We start from the raw sequence: 21,282 nt of genomic DNA on the forward strand, positions 1-21,282 counted from the left end.
TTGCCACTCTTCCATAAAGGCCAGATTTGTGCAATATACGACTGATTGTTGTCCTATGGACAGAGTCTCCCACCTCAGCTGTAGATCTCTGCAGTTCATCCAGAGTGATCATGGGCCTCTTGGCTGCATCTCTGATCAGTCTTCTCCTTGTATGAGCTGAAAGTTTAGAGGGACGGCCAGGTCTTGGTATATTTGCAGTGGTCTGATACTCCTTCCATTTCAATATTATCGCTTGCACAGTGCTCCTTGGGATGTTTAAAGCTTGGGAATTTTTTTGTATCCAAATCCGGCTTTAAACACACACTTCACAACAGTATCTCGGACCTGCCTGGTGTGTTCCTTGTTCTTCATGATGCTCTCTGCGCTTTTAACGGACCTCTGAGACTATCACAGTGCAGGTGCATTTATACGGAGACTTGATTACACACAGGTGGATTGTATTTATCATCATTAGTCATTTAGGTCAACATTGGATCATTCAGAGATCCTCACTGAACTTCTGGAGAGAGTTTTCTGCACTGAAAGTAAAGGGGCTGAATACTATTGTTTTTGATTTGTTAAAAAAGTTTGAAATATCCAATAAATGTCGTTCCACTTCATGATTGTGTCCCACTTGTTGTTGATTCTTCACAAAAAAATACAGTTTTATATCTTTATGTTTGAAGCCTGAAATGTGGTAAAAGGTCGCAAAGTTCAAGGGGGCCGAATACTTTCGCAAGGCACTGTACTTTGTTACCCAGAAATTATTTGATATATATATATATATATATATATATATATATATATATATATATATATATATATATATATATATATATATATTTTTTAAACAGCTGCATTGGACCTTTAACTCAAGTAATTAATGGTTCATGTAAAACACAGAGACCAATAAAACCAGTGAACAGAAGGATTAGCAGAAGGGTTGACTGAGTTCTATGGGACTGTGAGTGGGTGAGATGATGCCACAGTCACACTGCCCACTAGGTGGGCTCTGTGAGGAGAGACCAATGCTGCCTTCCACTCTATTGTCCGAAGACTTCAATAACCCAGTGCAGCCCCCAGCCCTTACCAAATCCATACTCCCTCTGAACGCACTGAGCCTTTTACGCTGTAATAAATTGACTTCACTTTCCTGAGGTGGAAGCTCGCCAGTTTGCGCATCATATTCGGGGACATGCGATAGCTATAATTGTCACTCATGTAAAATTTATACAGGGCCTTGGAATAAAATGCAGACAGTTGTTCTAACCAGTTGACTGAGCCCAAACAACCATCAGAGCCCCCCTCTCTGCCCCCCTGCCACCCTCTGCTCCTCAAGGACACACAGAGAGAGAGGAAGAGAGAGTGCTTTAAAAGCAATAGAGCTTCATGGCACTGTTTTCTTCCTTCAGAAAAGGTCAGGCCATGACAGGATATAAGACTGTGGGAGCACAAAGCCTCTGGTCTCTCTCAGATTTATTCACCTCATCTTTTTTGGAGAGGCATGTTGGTGCCAAGGCCTCCTCATACACTCATTAAACCATCCTCTGTCCCTTCCCACTACAGGCCACACATATCCACTAGCGGATAGATTCCCCTGCCCCCCACAACATCCCCACAGTCACAGACCAACAACAGAGCTGACAATCATAACAAATCTAGATTCCACCCAATGCCAACTCCCTCTCTAACTGCTACAAAAATGAAAATGCAAAGCAGATAGCCACCGCAGACTTATTATATTCCAGGATATTCTAGTACCAGGCAGAGGTAACAGAGGACAGTATGACGTGCAATGCTGACGTTGGTCGAAGGTGCGGATTGACCACTGAGAGGTAAGAGGAAAGAGGAGCCACAGGGGTCAAGTCACTATTCTGTCTGAAACACAGCTCCCCTGACCATCACTATAGAGCTGATAAGAGGACAGCTGAAGTGGGCCATCAGTGACGGAGACTTCACGGTCAGCCTGAAATAGAGGATTAGAATGGCAGGTGCGACACGTATCAGAATCACGGCGAGAGAGAAACCCTGGAAAACATAGCATGTAAATATAACCCGGCCTCTCAAGTGGAGATGAAGCCTACAGGATAAAAGCACTGAGCGCTGTGTGATTACTGATTACAGATCTATTTGCTGCAATCAAGGCCCTTATGCCTTGTCCCTGTAAAATAGAGAGATTTCTCCACTTCAAGGGCAAGAGTGATGACAATTGAGGTCATGGGCGATTGGACGTGACAGCTCCATGGCATGGGCTGAGGACTGAGGGTGGGGTGGGGACTTTCTCTTTAATGAGACGCTATCACACATTTCCTGGGCTCAAGGACTCCTAGTTATGCAAATGGTGAGAGCCCAACCTGAGATATGGCCCCACAGCAATAATTGACCATGTAAGCCTGCAGTTCCTTTGTGTTCTTTTCCAACAGATCTGTGCAGGCGTTAGCCGAGGTCAGCTTAGCTAGGGCACCCCCATAAGCTTCCTCTCTCATGTAAAACAATGGACTGTGTTTTCCCAGGCAAACAACCCACTCCATTTGATCATAACACCTTCAAAAGCAAAATGTCTCTTAGAGCACCATATGATCACAAATGTATAGAGAACTGTAGATATTTTGACACAGAGAACAGTATGGAGACTCTTACCATAAAGGTAAAACATACGGGGCGGCAGGAAGCTCAGAGGTTAGAGAGGCGCGCCAGCAACCGGAGGGTTGTCAGTTTGAATCCTAGGTCCAATGGGTTGGCAACTGGAAGCCATGCCGTTGTATGTATTTGACTGACAGAAAAACGTCAGCCCCTCGCAACTCTCCCAAAAAAATGTGTCTTTCAGAGGGGTTGGGTTAAAGCAGAAGTCACATTTCGGCTGGACCTTGTATGTAATTGACCAAAAAAGTGATCTTAATGTTAATAAGAAATAGAGGGACAGCTCTGTCAAGCGCAAAGCCCTTTTGCTGTATTGGATATATTGTGCAAACTTAGAAGAGAAGCCTGCTTTCCATTTTTAAAAACAACAACCTCCGCAACACCTGAAACGAGAGAGGCTTTTAGGACACTCCTGACCTGTAAAACAACTTACCAAAATCTAAAATGGACCCTTACCTCAACCAAACCCATAACCCTAACCTAATTTTAACCAATTCTAAAATTAAATAGTGTTTTGCAGGCCAGGAGGGTCCATATAACCTTTTCCAGGTGAAACAGACCTGACGGAGAGTTGTCAATGTGAGAAACATGGAGGTGACTCTTGAAGAAATTTGGCTTGTCACCTAAAACCCTCACAAACTTTTACAGATGCACAATTGAGAGCATCCTGTTGAGCTGTATCACCACCTGGTACAGCAACTGCACCGCCCACAACCGCAAGGCTCTTCAGAGGGTGGTGCGGTCTGCACAACGCATCACCGGGGGAAAACTACCTACCAAACTCCAGGACACCTCCAGCATGTCGATGTCACAGGAAGGTCATAAAGATCATTAAAGACAGCCACCCGAGCCACTGCCTGTTCACCCTGCTACCATCCAGAAGGCGAGGTCAGTACAGGTGCATCAAAGCTGAGACCGAGAGACTGAAAAAACAACTTCTATCTCAAGGCCATCAGACTGTTAAACCGCCATCACTAACACAGAGAGGATGCTGCCTATTATACATACAGACTTGAAATCATTGTCCACTTTAATAAATGGAACAGTAGTCACTTTAAATAACGTTTTACATATCTTGCATTACTCATCTCATATGTATATACTGTATTTTATACTATCTATTGCATCTTGCCTATGTCACTCTGTCATTGCTCATCCGTATATTTATATGTATATATTCTTATTCCATTACTTAGATTTGTGTGTATTTGGAGAACATACATTTTAGGTTATAACATTCTATAACTTCCGTGCTTCTACACCTGCATTGCTTGCTGTTTGGGGTTTTAGGCTGGGTTTCTGTACAGCACTTTGAGATATCAGCTGATGTACGAAGGGCTATATAAATCCATTTGATTTGATTTGATGATATAACTTACATTTAGCAAGAGTAATTAGGGTTAAGTGCCTTGTTCAAGGGTACATCGACAGATTTTTTTTTTCTCCTCGCCTAGTCGGCTTGGGGATTCGGACCAGTGACCTTTCGATTGCTGTTCCAAGGCTACCTACCACCCTATTAACGTTATGTTATGAATGTTTTTAATGTTAAGGAAATATAAAGGTAATTTGGAAGCGTTTGAATAACTTTCTTAACTGAATGTCTCAATAAGACTTTTAATAACAATGCAAGCTTAGTTTGAGTTAACTATTTTCAACTCCATGCACAAATATGACACTTATTTGTGTAGGTATCAATCATCAAACACATTTATTTTGTATTGTGACAAGGTGTCAATGAGATTCAAATCTATTATTTTCTGTTCTCTATCCATGGAATTTTTCCACTGCGCCACCAGAAGGGAGCTAACATGGCAAAAACAATGTTTTACTTATACAAGCACTCATTAAGATCAGTTGTGGCCAGTTAGTGGGCGCAGCCAACACACCTGAACACACTTAACAAGATACATAGAGTTTTGTTGACGCTGAGAGTGGAATGTACATGTTTTGAAATAACATTCTTAGACCGTTCTCTGAACATTGCAAAAAGTTTTCTTGTGGGTTTTATGGAAAGTTGTATTAATATTCTGAGAATGTTCTCAAAGTTATGTGCTAGCTGGGTCCCTTCCAACAACAACACAGGAGCTTTTCACTGTTCTTTATTCACAGTGATTGGATCCAGAGACAGACAACACTGTACATAAACCCAGCCCGTTTCTCTGAATCTGAACTTGAAAATATCTAATAAAATCACATTTGATTTGTCACACACTTGAATATGGTGTCAGCAAAATTGATGATGGTGTTGGAGTCGTGAGTGGCCTGGCAGCCATGGGTGAACAAAGAGTACAGGGGGGGGACTTAGCATTGAGGGTCAGCGTGGCTGAGGTGTTGTTGCCTACCCACACCATTAGAGGCGGCCCGTCAGGAAGTCCAGGATCCAGTTGCAGAGAGAGGTGTTCAGTCCTAGAGTCCCTAGCTTGGTGATGAGCTTGGAGGGGACTATGGTGTTGAACACTGAGCTGTAGTCTATGAACAGTATGCTCACATAGTTATTTCCCCTCTTGTCCAGGTGGGAGAGGGCAGTGTGAAGTGCAATTGAGATTGCATCATCTGTGAAATGCAGTAGGTCATTGTTGTTTTCTGTAGATGCCAATGGGGCCTTGAGATAGAGCTACATGTATTTTGACATTGTTGCTGTTTATGAGAGACCAGAGGTTATATTTGGACATGTACCAACCCCTTCTGAACCTTGGACTTTCAACAAAGTGGAGAGAGAAAGGCTGGGGAGAGGAGCTATATTATTAGTTCCTCTCCCCAGAGTTATAAATACTTTCTGAGAGCAACAAAGTCCAGACGCTCCGAACTGCATCCCGCTTTATTACTCTGTTACAGCTCTGAGGTTTAATTTCTCTCATCTTTTCTCCCACTGCGTATTGAGATCACTGACACTCAATTTACAGCCTCGCTCGCTCTCTGTCAATCTCTATCTCATACTCTAAAAATATATCACGCGTTCCCCCTGCTTTCGGCCCGGGGCTTCAATTGTGGATGGCAAACTATTTTCTTGAGAGCCCTGCGTTTTCCTCTGCCAAGTCTCGCTTGTCTGTCTGTGGGATATTGATTAAGCAGTGTGAGTGGAGTAGTCGTCTTGCCTTCTTCCCACCCACATTAAACAGTGGAGTGGGATCGCTTGGTCAGGAGGCTCGGGTTCAACAAGATGAACATCATAGATATCAGACTACCAAAAGAGACTTGATAAAAAAAGCTTTGAGTAGTGGATGTGTATTCAGACAGAGCATACAATATCATTTTGTTATTTGAATGAGGCAACTGGATCATTCACTTATAAAGCAGATGCTTTCAACACATCCAACTCAATTCACAATAAAAAATATTGCCATGGCATGGTATGCATCTCTATTGGGGACATGTATCTGTCCAAACATTGAACGTTCAAGACTTGTATGTGAGTTCAAAGTGGGTATCAATGATTCTTTTTGAAGATCATTTTACCAGAGAGCAAAGCACCGTGCTTCTTCCCTTCTCATTCTCTTTGTTCTCTATCTCTGTCCATGTGTGTAAAGCTCCTTTCCTCCACCTCCTGTCTCTCCAGTGAGGAGCAGTAGGAAGAGCAGTATGGCGCTGCAATGTCACACTGCAGTTTAATGACAGGCCATTACCCTGTTAAAGGTATAGTTCAGCAGTCTAAGGCACTGCATCGTAGTGCTTGAGGCATCACTACAGACCCGGGTTCGATTCCGGTCTGTGAAGCAGCCGGCCGCGAACGGGAGACCCATGAGGCGTCACACAATTGGCCCAGCGCTGTCTGGGTTAGGGGAGGGTTTGGCCGGCCAGGTTGTCCTTGTCCCATCGCTCTCTAGCGACTCCTGTGGCGGGCCGGACACTTGCACGTTGACAAAGTCGCCAGTCGTACAGTGTTTCCTCTGAGACATTGCAGCTGGCTTCCGGGTTAAGCGAGCAGTATGTAAAGAAGCAGTGCGGCTTGTAAGGGTCCTGTTTCGGAGGACGCATGGTTCTCAAACTTTGCCTCTCCCGAGTCCGTACGGGAGTTGAAGCGATGGCACAAGACTTTAATAAATACATTTTAAAAATACATTAAAAATACTGCTTAAATATGGGATAGTTCACCCAAATTACAAAAGTAGATATTGGTTTCCTTACCCTGTAAGCAGTCTATGTACAAGGAACATTATGCGCAAAAAATGCTAATATTGGTGTTATGACTTGAATGGGATTTGTGCCACAAACGCCAAACAGTTAGTATTTGGAAACAGTGCCAGGGAAACTAAACCAAGCATGGATTGCTGTCATACCTTGTCCGTATACTGCTTACATTTTGTCATTTGAGTGAACTATCCCTTTAATAACACACTAATGGCTGCTGCTATTTAAAAACACAGCCAAATTTCTGTCATTAACATTCACTTGCTGTTTCAGAGGATCAGCCCAAAACACAACCAATCTGAGCCGTTATTGTTTGATCAGTTATACTGTCCTGCATCATAACCATAGTTAGGAACATATATACATATAATCAGTACAACTACTGAAGTAATATTTAGTTAGCCAACTTTTGGTGTGAAAATACTGCACAGTTATCTTGGGAAAAGATGCAACTCTAAAATGATTATAATCATTCGCATATATTAAAAGGGGTGTGGAACTCCGTGTGCTTGTTAGAAGCTAAAGGGTGCTTCACTGTTCCTTGTGGAGTAGACATTTTAAAGTGACTGTCCAGTGTTTCCAGATTTCTATGAAATATGACCTATTAATAATTACAATGTGAGTGAAATAGTTTCCCATCCAAAAAAGGTAATAGGGTATGTTAAAAAGCATATTTTCTGTGTTGGAATGGTGTGGGCGTACCCCAACAACATAATGGTGTGGGCATATAACGGTCCTCAAAGATATGAACGCAAGTAGACCGCTGATTGTCCAGCTAATCCTCCTCAGGAGGATGACATCATTGTCTATCAGGATATCAGCATTTTGAAACGTTCTGTTTGAGATACACGTTTGAGGTCTTTTTCCTTCTATTTACGCTTTGGCCACAAATACGAGTATAGGATGTGTCAACAACATTATTTGGGTATGAGTTAACAGAATATTAACTTTTAAAAGTGAGATTTTCCCTGGACAGTTACTTTAAGCATGTATCAAACACAGCAGTAAAAGGGCAAAGACGTGGTTTGTGCTTGGTATGTCTAACTAAGCACTTCTAATTTAATTGGGTTTTGTCATAAAGAGACTCTCCTCCTTGGTGCCCTTTTACTTGAATGCATTTGCCATTTCCTTTACAATGATGCTGGAAAATGTAATAATGCCCTGTAGGCTTTATTGCAACATCAATCATGTAGGATATAGTTAGCCAGACTTTGATAGAGATTAATGAAATGTCAGGTAATTCTGGGGAATCCTGATTGGCCGGGTGAAATAGGCACTGCTGCTCGGACGCCTGTTGCCACCTGGGCCTCGGAGGTGATTGACGAGACTCAGTTGATTGGCAGGACAAACTAGCTGAAGGAATATATTCTGAAGCAAAGCACACACAAATGAATATAAAAAACCTTGGCTAACCAATCCCTAATGATGATGAATGCATGCGACATGAAGATGCAGCTCACATAGAACACTGAGAGACCATAGAACACTGAGAGACCATAGAACACTGAGAGACCATAGAACACTGAGAGACCATAGAACACTGAGAGACCATAGAACACTGAGAGACCATAGAACACTGAGAGACCATAGAACACTGAGAGACCATAGAACACTGAGAGACCATAGAACACTGAGAGACCATAGAACACTGAGAGACCATAGAACACTGAGAGACCATAGAACACTGAGAGACCATAGAACACTGAGAGACAACAGATTAAGATGAGGCAAAGTTTGGTCATCGTGTTTGCTTTGAGACTGAGAATACATTCTCACTCCGGTGGAATGATTAAGTCCTATCCCTCATTTGAATCCCTTTGTAACTTTACATAAAATAGATTTTAATACACGTCTCAATACCCGCCGTTTGTCACGTCCTGACCTTAGTTCCTTTTTTATGTCTCTATTTTAGTTTGGTCAGGGCGTGAGTTGGGGTGGGCATTCTATGTGTTGTTCTATGGTTTTGTATTTCTGTGTTTGGTCTGGTATGGTTCCCAATCAGAGGCAGCTGTTTATCGTTGTCTCTGTTTGAGAACCATACTTAGGCAGCCACTATCGTTTGTGGGTAGTTGTTTTCTGTCTTCGATTTAGTTACCAGACTAAACTGTTTTGGTTATTCTTTTTGTTACTTTATATTTTAGTGTTCGGTGCTATTGAATAAAATGACGAACACTTGCCACGCTGCATATTGGTCCGATCCTTCATACCGTTACTATAAACCACTGATAAAATGAACATCAAAAGTGATTGATTATATCGATACATATTTTTGAATCAAATTGAGTTGAGAAATAACTCCATGTTAGTTTAAAGAGGGCTGGGCTGTTTGCTCTGTTGGGATTTTGTTCAGAAAATTATTTGGCCCTGAGGAAAGCTGCTATCTTTTGATTTAAATAGCTGGACCTCATTTGGATTTTCATAATGAATACACAAAACGGTAGATTAGTGTGTGTGTGTATAGTGGGTTACTCACTATATCAATAGCCTCATTCTGTACCTCAGTAATGGCAGACAGCTCACCTTTGAAATCAATTAAATAAGGTGGAGAAAGTTAAGCTAATTTAAATTAGGTATTTTCCATTCCATCACACTCCTGGCTACCTGCTCCATAGATGTTGGCGGATCACGGAGTTGCCATGGCGATGAGCTGGCAGACCAATGTGGCGGAATGGGGGTCTATGTTTGAAGTGGCAGGCCCTTTCACAGGGCTTTGATCAAGAAAATGTTTGTAGTGGGGGCAAACCTCAAGAACAAACAGGACTTCTGAGAGATGAGTTATTCGTGGAATATAGTCCTGTCTTGAAGGCAGTTTTTAAAATCCACGACCTCAGCTTCTCAACTGATAATCACTCCCTTTTTTATGTAAATTACAGAGGGAAAAAAATAGGGAAAATGGAGAGTCGCCACAAGGAAAACTGGTTCCAACTCATCCACTTTTCCTTTCCCCACTTTCTTTACACAGAAAACACAAAAGAACGTACACATACTAGAGGGCACAGGAAGAAGCTAAGCTGGAAGGCTGATGGTGTTTTATAGAGTCTTCAACGAAAGGCCCTAATGCTGGAAAATGCCTGTGCTGCATGGCCCTCTCCCATGCCACAGTGAAGAACAGTGGGCTTGATCCATACACACTGGTCTGGGCACTAATGATTATGAGTCCTCTGGTATAATGTGTTGTTACAGTCCATTCTCTCTAATGGGAGATACGGCTCATTAACAGGAAAGCCAGGTTAGCATGGGGTGCTGCTGGTGACACTCAAGGTCAGAGGGAAGGTATTAGAACAAGCAGAGCTGACTTTGGTATATGGTCTGCTGGTCATATTAATCATTACAGACTAGTCCTGGGGTGTGGCTCATTTGTATATGCAGAGAGACCACCCTGGGTCATCGGTCTCACTGCTTACAGTCCGTGTCAGTCAGTACATCCACATTACCTTGCATACTTAATGGTCGGTCTTTCCATCAGTCCATGTAATCTTCTCTGAGACACACATGGGTCTTGTCTCTGCTGTAACATTAGATATGCAAACTAGAGGTCAATACAGTGTGTGTATGCTGTGTGAATGAATGGCATATGCTTCACTGCAGGCCCAGTGTAAAGCCACGTGGGCTCACCGGAGGCAGGGTGAGTGCTTTAGTGTTGAGGGTGTGACAGGGCCCCAGTGCTCCTCCATCACGCTGTGGCAGAGTGCACGGCAGTCAGGACCCGGGCTGGGGACAATGATTCAGACAAATGCACAGGCCACCGCCGCCGCTCCCAACCAACCATGTCCCCCAAGCCACACTTTATAGTGGCTTTTCTCAGAGCAGAAACTACATTACTCACTCCAAGGTAAAAGAACAAGTCAGGCACAAAGGTCATATATTTCCCAGTCCGAGTGGGGCTGTCTGCTTGCCAAAGTGTAACGGTTACAGAGCCATTGTGAGTCCCGGTGCACCAAGCCAAGGATAGATGTTATTTATTCATTGTTTGAACTTGGAACATAATTAAGTTGGGTTTAGTGGATGATATGCCATGTTATTACATTTTAGCAGTACAGACTGTTCCATAGAGGTCTTTATAGAAGGTCTGTCTCTAAAATAAGCTCTAGGTGAGAACTGTTTGCCAAGCATCCCCATGTACCCCTCTTCTTTGTCAATCATTTTGACATGTTCCTTCCCAGACTGTCATTAGTGCCCCACCCCCCTCATTTGAATCCCCCCATCTGGTCTGCAGGGAGGGAAAGGAATGGGTGATTGTTGAATAGCAGGGGCATCAGATAATGTATTATTTGAATGGATAAAATGTCTGTTTGATATGATCACCCCGCTGATGGCCATGCTGTACTTACAGTCTATTCTGCATTTAGGCTATTATGTTCCCCAGCAAGAAATTGTAATTCAAACAGAAGGGGAAACTAACAAAAAGTCACTGACTAACAACCAAAACATGTGGGGTTTTAGGAGGGGTTCTGAAAGACACTCATGGGGGTGTCCACTGAAAGTGAAATAGCAACAACAACTGGAACCTAAAAGACCCCCACCATGACAGCCCACTAAATTTGACCAAGAGGAGGCAAACAAAAGAAAAATCCACAACAAATGTAAAGACCGGAAGCAAACAAAAAGGAAGAGCGAAACAAAATCAAATACAAGACTGCTTGTCTGGAACTCAAGATAAGGCAAGCCAACTGAAGGTGTTAACCCTCCACATCTAACCAGACAACTGGAAAAGTGGGCCAGGCACTCTTAAATAGCAACTGGGCCAGCACAGGTGAAACCCCTTCCAAATAACGAGATGGCAACCAGCATAGGTGTAACTCATACTGACTAACGAGGTGACATCAATCGATGCGCCCTAGGTGCTAACGTGCTAAAGTCCAACCTCAAAACATAAATGGAAAAAACGATGCCTGTAACAGCTCTCAATAGCTCTGACTAACTCCAAATCACACTGACAAACACGCTCAACCAGGACAATGAACCTCCCTGTCAGACGCAAAAATCACACCGTGCTCTCTCTTCAGTGATTCACAATTATCAAGAGAAAAAATGTTGAACCTTTTATCAATCGCATATGCAGAGTCACGTCTAAACTTACCCGGCTAACTTCCTGCAGGTTTGAGGAAGTTCAGTGGTGTGAAAAGGTGTTCTCATCAGAAGGGCCCCTATCAAAAGCTCTGGGGGTGGAACAAAGGGGAAGGGAAAGCAGTGATGAAATATTAATTGTATGCGGCGTGTGTCAGCGAGCCGGGGCCCGGAGCAGGGGCCTGGCCTGGTCCCACAGGAAGGCCTGTCAGGAGCAGGGAGAGACAGGCAGGAGAAGCCCTGACCTTTGCTGTCAGAAAGAGGGGTGTGGGGATGACGCCCAAAGCCCCCTGACACCTCAATGTCCCACCGTGGCACCACACTGCTCCTTCCTTGACAGACAGACAAACATCAGTCTCAGATGTGCTCTGGGGTTCCACACTAGAATGGCCGCGATCTCTGCCGTCACACAGCCGCTGACGAGAGTGTCACCAGCTACCAGCCCTACATCCCTACCCAGCCAGAGTCCAGGCAGAAACATACAAAAGAAACTCCAGCTGGGAATTCTGGCACGTGACACATCACTTCAACTCACTCTCATTTTCTCACTTTTATACTATAGAACAGGGAACAGATATACTTTACAGCTTTCATAGAAAATTACTTCAATACAGAGTTGATAAATAATTCCTCTTTATCAGTATGTCACGGGGAAGTATAGTAATAATGACAGGGGCACATAATACATTGTTTTAATATATTCAACATGAATTTACCTGTCCTGTTTATATGGATGTTAGCTAACAGATAAAGATGTGATTCACTGTTGGCAATCATACTGAACACAGTATACTATACTCACTGTATGAACACTCATGCCAACACACACCCACACAAACACAAAACACACACCCCGATGAAGCCTTGACATGTGGCAAACATGCTATCTGGAAACCATAGCTACCAGCTCTTGACACTTCTCCCTAATTATGGCCTCATCAAAAAGAATCCAGAGGCAGTGGAACAGATAGCTCTAAGTGTGACACCGTCACAGTGTAACGCTATTTCCTTAAGTCTGACAAATTAAGTCCTGGCACTGCAAACTACCCTTAGGCTAAAAAAAGAGAGAATTTGTCAAATCCAATCCTCTATTTTTGTTTTCACACATCTACATCCTTTTTTCCTCTCCATGTAGGGACTTAAGCCCCAGCGAGTAGGGCTCAGGGAATCCTGGATAGGTGACTGGGCCCTCTCAGCTCGTGTTATCCTCTAGCAAAGGCCTCACGCCTCAGCGCTAGGCCAACACCTTGCTGTGTGCAGGTGCACGGCTGTTGGCTAGCTGTCGGGGTGAGTTTCTACTAGCCACACGCATAGTCACACTCTCTCAGCTTGGCTTCAACACTGCCCCCCCCCCCTTATTATCATCCCAGGAGCGTAGCAGAACATTCAGACTCAAACCTGCCCGTATTGGCTGCCTTGCAGCACAGGCTGCGGTCAGAGGGGACATACGAACCAGATCGAAATAAAGATCAGATATGATTTTAGAACATACCAGAGTACAAAGCATAAAAAGCTGTCAAAGATGATTCACATATTTCTATTCTGTTTTGTCGTCCACTCAGGGAAGTGTAGCAGTCAGGAGGCTGTGGTGCTGCGTTAACAACGGGGAGAGAGGAGCAGAGAGGAGATGCGAGTGTGGAGTTGACAGCCAGCGTGCCTGTCCCACACTGGGGACACTGAAGCCAGCTGACAGCAGCTGGGTCGCCGTAGCAGCTTCTAGACAGACAGACAGCCTGGCAGCCAGCAGGAAGTCACAGTCATACTGCCCAACTGCACTGGCACTCTCTCTCTCTCCCTCTCCATCTCCATCCTGTGCTCTCTCTACCAACACAGTGAGATCTCATTCTGATTGGAGCCATCTTCACCTCCCTCTCTGGCCCCCACTGACAGACACACATCCACCCTGTATCACTTCATCTTTTTTTCTGCCACTGTCACAACTTCCTGGGAAGTTCCAGAACCCTATCCAAATCAGGTACTGTACCCACTACTGGGATCCATGAGCCGACTAATTTATACCCATGTGGTCCCATGCATTCACACAATAATGCAACTGCAACTTTGGTATAAACTGCTAGAGCACAAGACCTGATGCACAAGTAGATATACTGTGACCTAAAGAATGACCAGCTGGTGTAAACAGTGCACTACAGACCTCCCCTATCCCCTGTAAGCTATGTTCCCATCAGGGAGTGGTAGTAGAGAGGGCAGAGTTGTCTGCTGCCTCCTGATCTCTGGACATAAAGGTGCTGTTTGTTAGAATGGCTCTTGGTTATCTGACAGTGTTAGAGGCCTCTAATTAACATGGGCCTGGCAGGGGCGCTTAATGTCACCTCCTCTAATGCAGTCTCCGGGGACCAGCCAGTGACAGTGAGGAGGGACGACCCTTGTCAGTTTGCTCTTTTAGTGTGTCTTCTGTGACTTTTAAAGCCAATCTCTCATTTGGCAGGAAAAAAAGGTTCCCTCAGAAACCAAATGAGTTGGGTTTTAATAACCTATGCAGCTGCTTCAATGAGTTTGGTGTCTGTGTGAATAATGCTAAGACAAGGTGCTTACAAGTGCCCTTCAGTTCAGAACCCCAGTGCTCACTGAGTTAGTGAAGACTTCTTATAGTCATGGAGAATTCCACTGCAGATTCAGCTGAATAAGACTTTGATGAGAGTGAGTGTGAGAGACAGGAAATGGGCCCAGCCAGGTGCTGAGCAGTGATAACATGTACTGCTGCAGTGCGGTGTGAGACCTGAGTGGAGAGGTCCCTCAGCGTCCTGCCCAGGAGTCACACAGTCAGACTGGAGCCAAACAGAACAGAACCGCCTCAGTCTCCTCAGATTGTAAGCCTCCCACACTATCTGGTGGGCCTCCAGTTGGTAGTGCATGGCTCCCCCCCACCTCACACACATGACCCTTACCCAAATGGCATATCTCAGCCACAGAAGCTGATTGATAACCCTCCCCTCCTCTGGCCATTAGCATCCACTCCTTCAGTCACTGCACAACGGCCCTCTCCCTCCCTCTCCTTCCTTGGAGGAATATCAGTGAGGAGGCAAGCGGTTAGTCTACTCTGTCCTTTTTAGGGGTTAAGCAGTGAAGCAGGTGAAACCCTATTGTATTTGTTGGCATTCTTCTTCTTCTGTAAGCAAAAATTCACTTGCAAATTCATGTGAGATGGTAAGACTTACAAGCTTGAGACCTTGAAAAAAAGTCAAGGGCCTAAGGGCCACACCTGCTCACGCGATGCTATGTTAATTGACCATATGGTGGCGCTAAAACAAGCAATTGAATATTCAAACTTTGAAAGTGCATGCCCCTCAACCCGTGAGACCTAGAAACCTGAAATGATGTACAAGGAACACATTTCCCTCAAGGACCCATAAGGTCCGCGATGATGAATTTTCCGCCATTTTCTATTTTGTGAAAGACACAATGCTACTCTTCTGGCACCAAATGACCGATCTGCATATGTGGCATCTATGGACCAAGGTCTCTCAAAGGAACAATTTCCAGGCTAGTAGCTCAGACAACATACTGACCAATACACTCTCACGTAGGTGTGATATGGCATAGAAATGCATATAAATCAAACATGGATATTCATATTGTAACAAAACTTGATACACATGTTCCAAATGCTGTCAAGACTCAACAACTGCAAGCACACTTAGATCAGCCACACAGTTGGTGAGGGAGACTTTTATCTGCTATCTGAGCAGCTAACCGATCGCTGCAGCTGTACATAGTCTATCGGTAAATAGCCCACCCATTTTTTACCTACCTCATCCCCATACTGTTTTTATTTATTTACTTTTTGCTCTTTTACACACCTATATCTCTACCTGTACTTGACCATCTGATCATTTATCACTCCAGTGTTAATCTGCAAAATTGTAATTATTCGCCTACCTCATGCCTTTTGCACACAATGTATATAGACTCTTTTTTTTCTTTCTACTGTGTTATTGACTTGTTAATTGTTTACTCCATGTGTAACTCTGTGTTGTCTGTTCACACTGCTATGCTTTATCTTGGCCAGGTCGCAGTTGCAAATGAGAACTTGTTCTCAACTAGCCTACCTGGTTAAATAAAGGTGGAAACCCCCCAAAAAAAACAGGCCCATATTTCTATATTGATCTCTTTGACACTGTTTGACACAGATGAAATTTGGCACACATGCTCAGGGACGTGAGTCTAGATAAGCTGTAGAGCAGGGTTTAAAGTATTCAACATCATAAAAAAGAGTCCAAAAAACATCAAAAGCATGATCAGTTTGATTTTGAGTTCTGATATTTGACAAGCGTGGTAAACAGTACAAAAGTAGCTAATCCAGGGCGATGTGTCCAGTTTGTCCTGATGGTGGCTCTATGGGCCCACAGCTAAACCGACATTGCTGCTTGCAGCTATATTTTCACCTTGTCTTACTTCAAACTTCTCACTATGCGACAAATAACATTATGTGAAGGTAATTTGTAAGCAGTGCTTGAGCTGGGGGAAAGTGCTGAGGTGTCGCAGGGTGTGCTGCAATCCATCAGCCTCAGTCAGGTCCTAAGCAGCCAGCAGCCAGGAAGCAGGAAGGCGTTCCCCACTACAGGCTGGAATAGTGAGCTGTGGTGAAGACCACACTAACTTGGAGGCCCCTGAGCCTGGTACTCTCTACCTGGGGGTCCAACCACTGCTACTGTATATAGCTACAAACTTGGACCAATTGTTTCGGATCACAATAACCCATAAAGTACTGGCACATCAGTCCATTTCAAAACTGAATGTATATAACCATTTCTCTTCTTGTGTGTTTATCTACCCCTCCCAAAATCAGGCAGCTTCTGTGTTTTAGAGTTGTGGCATGTGACGACTGACAGGACCTTCTCTGCGATACATCCCAACTCTTAGAAGACTGATAAGGGGTCTCTGAAATTGTAATGCTTATCTGACACAAAAAGGAATCTTGTGGGTGGTGATGGTGGCAGTAGTGTTGGTTGAGAATGGAATAATTTGTCATGCCTAATGAATTATTCACAGTCACAGGGGAGATCATCTTCATGCAAAACTCCCAACTTTGTAGCCCACTTAAAACGGAGAAAAGGACTAAGATAAACTCTCATTTTCAAAAGCAAGCCCTTGCCACTGCTTATTTGAAGTCCTCTTTCTACTCAACTCGATTTGCCATGCAAGTTTCACTAGCGGCACATTACCATTAAATAAAGAAGCCAGCTAAATGACCGCTGCTAAAACTTAAAGGGCAATTCATATGCCTATATATATGTGAAAACTGTGCTTTTCTACATTTTGTTCTACCTAATGACATCATCATTTAAAAAACATTGAGTTTCAAAGACTATGAGATTCGCCGTGATGTGGGGAGCAAGACAATACCCTCACTCTGGCTAGAAACTTGTTGCAGGTTTTGAAATTCACTATTTTTCTGACTTATAATTCTACTGTGTGATGTCACAGAGATGCATTTTTTAGGGCCTTTTATCTTTTTAACCACAGATCTTAGAAACACATGGTGGTTTTCATATATATAGACACTAGTATGGTGTTGGGGATAATGAATATGAGGTTGAAAAGTGCTGGAGTTGCGCAATTAAAAACAAATATATATATATATATATATATATATATATATATATATATATATATATATATACAGTACCAGTCAAAAGTTTGGACACACCTACTCATTCAAGGGTTTTTCTTTGACCTCCTCCCTATAGGCCAGGGGTGTCAAAGTCAAATGGACGGAGGGCCAAATAAAAAATTTAGCTACAAGCCGAGGGCCGGACTGTTCGAATGTTCATTGAAAAATTTTTAAATGACGCATATAGTCTAGTGAACCTAATTGAACCTACTGAAAACCTAACAAATATATTCCAATATGATCAGATAAATAAAGCAATATTTTCTTATGGCTCTGTCAGTAATCTTTAATTTTCAACAGACACAAAAGACAAATTTCCTTTATATAAAAATCCCCATAACATGAACATTAAATGAAAGAAACCGGTATTCAAGGCACCATCAGTAGCCTATATTTTCTATTTTAGCAAAAGTGGGCTAAATTTACTTCAAAGAAAAAAACAATAATAGCAATTTTCTATCATCCACTCAACTGAAATATTTTAAAAATATAATTGGATTGAAATACAATAAAATAAAGTGCAAAAATCTATTAATCAAAAACAACACTTTGTTTAAGGAGAAGTAACATGCAGTGAAAACAAATATTAAACTTTAACTTTTAAACTTGAACTGAGTAAAAACTCTAAATATGTGATTGCACAGTAATGTTCACTTGTTTGAGGTTGAGGGTGATACTTGGTGGTGTCCCATCTTTTCCACAAGTTCATCAATGTTCGGGGTAAGGCTCTGAGCTGAGGAAATCCTCAGAATTGAGTGGAGGTGTTCAGCAGTAAGTCGACTTCTGTGTGATGTTTTGTTCAAGTTCATCAAAGAAAACAGTTGTTCACACAGGTATGTGCTGCCAAACATAGACAACGTTTGAGCAGCCTGGATGCGCAGCTGGGGCATTGTGTCGGGGAGGAAACGGGCGAACTCCGCAGCACCCACTGCCGCATATTTTGCCCTCAGTGCATCATTGCATTGGAGGTCAATCAACTCCATTTGGAGGTTTGGTGGTGAGCTTTCCACGTCAACAGCAAATGGGTTACCGAGCAGTTCCAACCTGCTTTTTGTGCTTCAAAGTCAGCAAATCGGCGTCGAAAGTCAGCGGCAAGCATACCTATTTTATCAGCCAACTGTGCGCTCGGGAACGCACTGGTAGAGAGCTTCTCTTTCATGGTCTGGCAGCTGGGAAAGTGGCTCAAATTTTCTTTCCGCATCTGCGTCTCCCACAGAGTCAGTTTGGTTTTAAATGCCTTCACTGTACTGTACATATCAGAGATGACACGATCCCGACCCTGCAGCTGCAAGTTCATTGCATTCAGATGACTCGTAATGTCACACAGAAAAGCCATTTCACACAGAAACATTTCGTCTCGGAGTTGTGTTGTGTCTTTCCCTTTGCTGTCCAAGAACAGACAAATCTCCTCACGAAGCTCGAAACATCTTTGAAGCACCTTTCCCTGGCTTAGCCATCGCACCTCTGTGTGATAAGGCAAATCACCATGCTCCGTTTCTAACTCCGTCAGAAATGCCTTGAACTGGCGGTGATTCAAACCTTTGGCTCTGATAAAGTTAACTGTGCGCGTGATGATGCTCATTACATGCTCCATTTTCAAGGCTTTACCGCACAACGCTTCCTGGTGTATGATACAATGATAAGCTGTCAGCTCACCTGTCGCGTTTTCCTCTTGCATCTTTTCCCGTATCTTCGACACCAGTCCGCTCCTGTGTCCACACATCGCAGGTGCTCCGTCGGTTGTCAAACCCACGAGTTTTTCCCAAGGCAGCTCCATCTCATTTACACATCTTGACACCTCTTCATACAAATCATGCCCCGTAGTTGTGCCATGCATAGGACGTAAAGCCAAAAACTCCTCTGTCACGCTTAGGCTGGAGTCCACTCCGCGGATGAAAATTGACAACTGGGCAATGTCAGAAATGTCGGTGCTCTCATCCACAGCCAAGGAATATGCAATGAAATCTTTTCCCTTTTTCACAAGCTGCTCTTTTAGATTGATGGACAACTGGTCTACTCTCTCGGCAATGGTGTTTCTGCTCAGACTCACATTTAAAAAGAGTTGCCTTTTTTCTGGGCAAACTTCGTCACAAACTTTAATCATGCAGTTTTTGATGAAATCCCCCTCCGTAAATGGCCGGGCTGATTTAGCGATCTCTTCTGCCAAAATAAAACTGGCCTTGACAGCAGCCTGGCCTTGTGATTTGGCTTTTTTGAACAGAGCCTGTCGAGATTTGAGGCCTCGTTTTAATTCCTCTGCCTTTTATAGCCTTTGTTCCATGTCCATATTCTTGTTTTTGTCCGCGTGTTTCGTTTCATAATGTCGTCTCAGATTATACTCTTTCAGTACCGCCACACTTTCTCCACACTGAAGACACACAGGTTTTCCAGCTACCTCCGTGAACAAATACTCCGACTCCCACCTTGTTTGAAACCCCCGGTTCTCAGTGTCCACCTTCCGTTTTGCCATTTTTGATGGGTATCTGAAAGTTAATTTTACTGTGATGCTGACAACTGCTGTGCCAATAAATATTGAAATGAAGCAGCCTACTGCTCGGTGCGTCACCGTTGCATTGTGGGAAATGTAGTATTGGTGCGTGTAAAAGATCTGCGGGCTGCCGGCTTGCTGTGGTCTGCGGGCCGGTTCTAATAATAAATCAAGATCATCCCAGGGGCCGTAAAAAACCTTCTCGCGGGCCGGATGTGGCCCGCGGGCCTTGACTCTGACATATGTGCTATAGGCTGTCTCATCATTGTCGGTGATCAGGTCTACCACTGTTGTGTCGTCAGCAAACTTAATGATGGTGTTGGAGTCATGCTTGGCCACACAATCGTGGCTGAACAGAGGAAGGGACTAAACATGCACCCCTGAGGGGCCCCCGTGTTGAGGATCAGTGTGGCAAATGTGCTGTTACCTACCCTTACCACCTGGGGGTGGACCGTGAGGAAGTCCAGGACCCAGTTGCAGAGGGAGATGTTTAGTCCCAGGGTCCTTAGTTTAGTGATGAGCTTTGTGAGCACTATGGTGTTCTGAGCTGTGTTCTGAGCATTCTCACAAGGTGTTCCTTTTGTCCAGGTGGGAAAGGGCAGTGTGGAGTGCGATTGACATTGTGTCATCTGTGGATCAGTCAGCCTAACCTCAGTGTGCCCGTACCTCTCCATTAGCTTCCCCAAAGTCAAGGCAGCCTGTGAGGTAGTATGTACATGTAGACATGGTTAAAGTGACTATGCATATATGATAAAAAGAGAGTAGCAGTAGTGTAAAAGAGGGGTTGGCGGGTGGTGGGTGGCGGGTGGCGGGACACAATGCAGAAAGCCTGGTTAGCCAATATGTGGGGGCACTGGTTGGTCAGGCCAATTGAGGTAGTATGTACATTAATGTATAGTTAAAGTGACTATGCATATATGATAAACAGAGAGTAGCAGCAGCGTAAAAGAGGTGTTGGGGGAGGCACACAATGCAAATAGTCCGGGTAGCCATTTGATTAGCTGCTCAGGAGTCTTATGGCTTGGGGGTAAAAACCGTTGAAAAAAGCCTTTTTGTCCTAGACTTGGCTCTCCGTAACCGCTTGCCATGCTGTAGTAGAGAGAACAGTCTATGACTGAGGTGGCTGGGGTCTTTGACAATTTTTAGGGCCTTCCTATGACACCGCCTGGTGTAGAGGTCCTGGATGGCAGGCAGCCAGTGGGCCGAATGCGCTACCCTCTGTTGTGCCTTGCGGTCGGGGGCCAAGCAATTGCCTTACCAGGCAGTGATGCAACCAGTCAGGATGCTCTCGATGTTGCAGCTGTAGAACCCTTAGATGATCTGAGGACCCATGCCACATCTTTTT

General features: G+C 43.9%; 1 protein-coding gene across 1 annotated transcript in view; it reads right to left on the bottom strand.

Moving 5' to 3' along the window:
* LOC124037766 (cytosolic carboxypeptidase 6-like) overlaps positions 1-21,282 on the bottom strand; it is a 489,347-nt gene that overhangs the window by 62,427 nt on the left and 405,638 nt on the right. The window lies entirely within an intron of this gene.

The sequence above is a fragment of the Oncorhynchus gorbuscha genome, linkage group LG06, assembly GCF_021184085.1.
Source record: "Oncorhynchus gorbuscha isolate QuinsamMale2020 ecotype Even-year linkage group LG06, OgorEven_v1.0, whole genome shotgun sequence".
Lineage (NCBI taxonomy): Eukaryota > Metazoa > Chordata > Actinopteri > Salmoniformes > Salmonidae > Oncorhynchus > Oncorhynchus gorbuscha.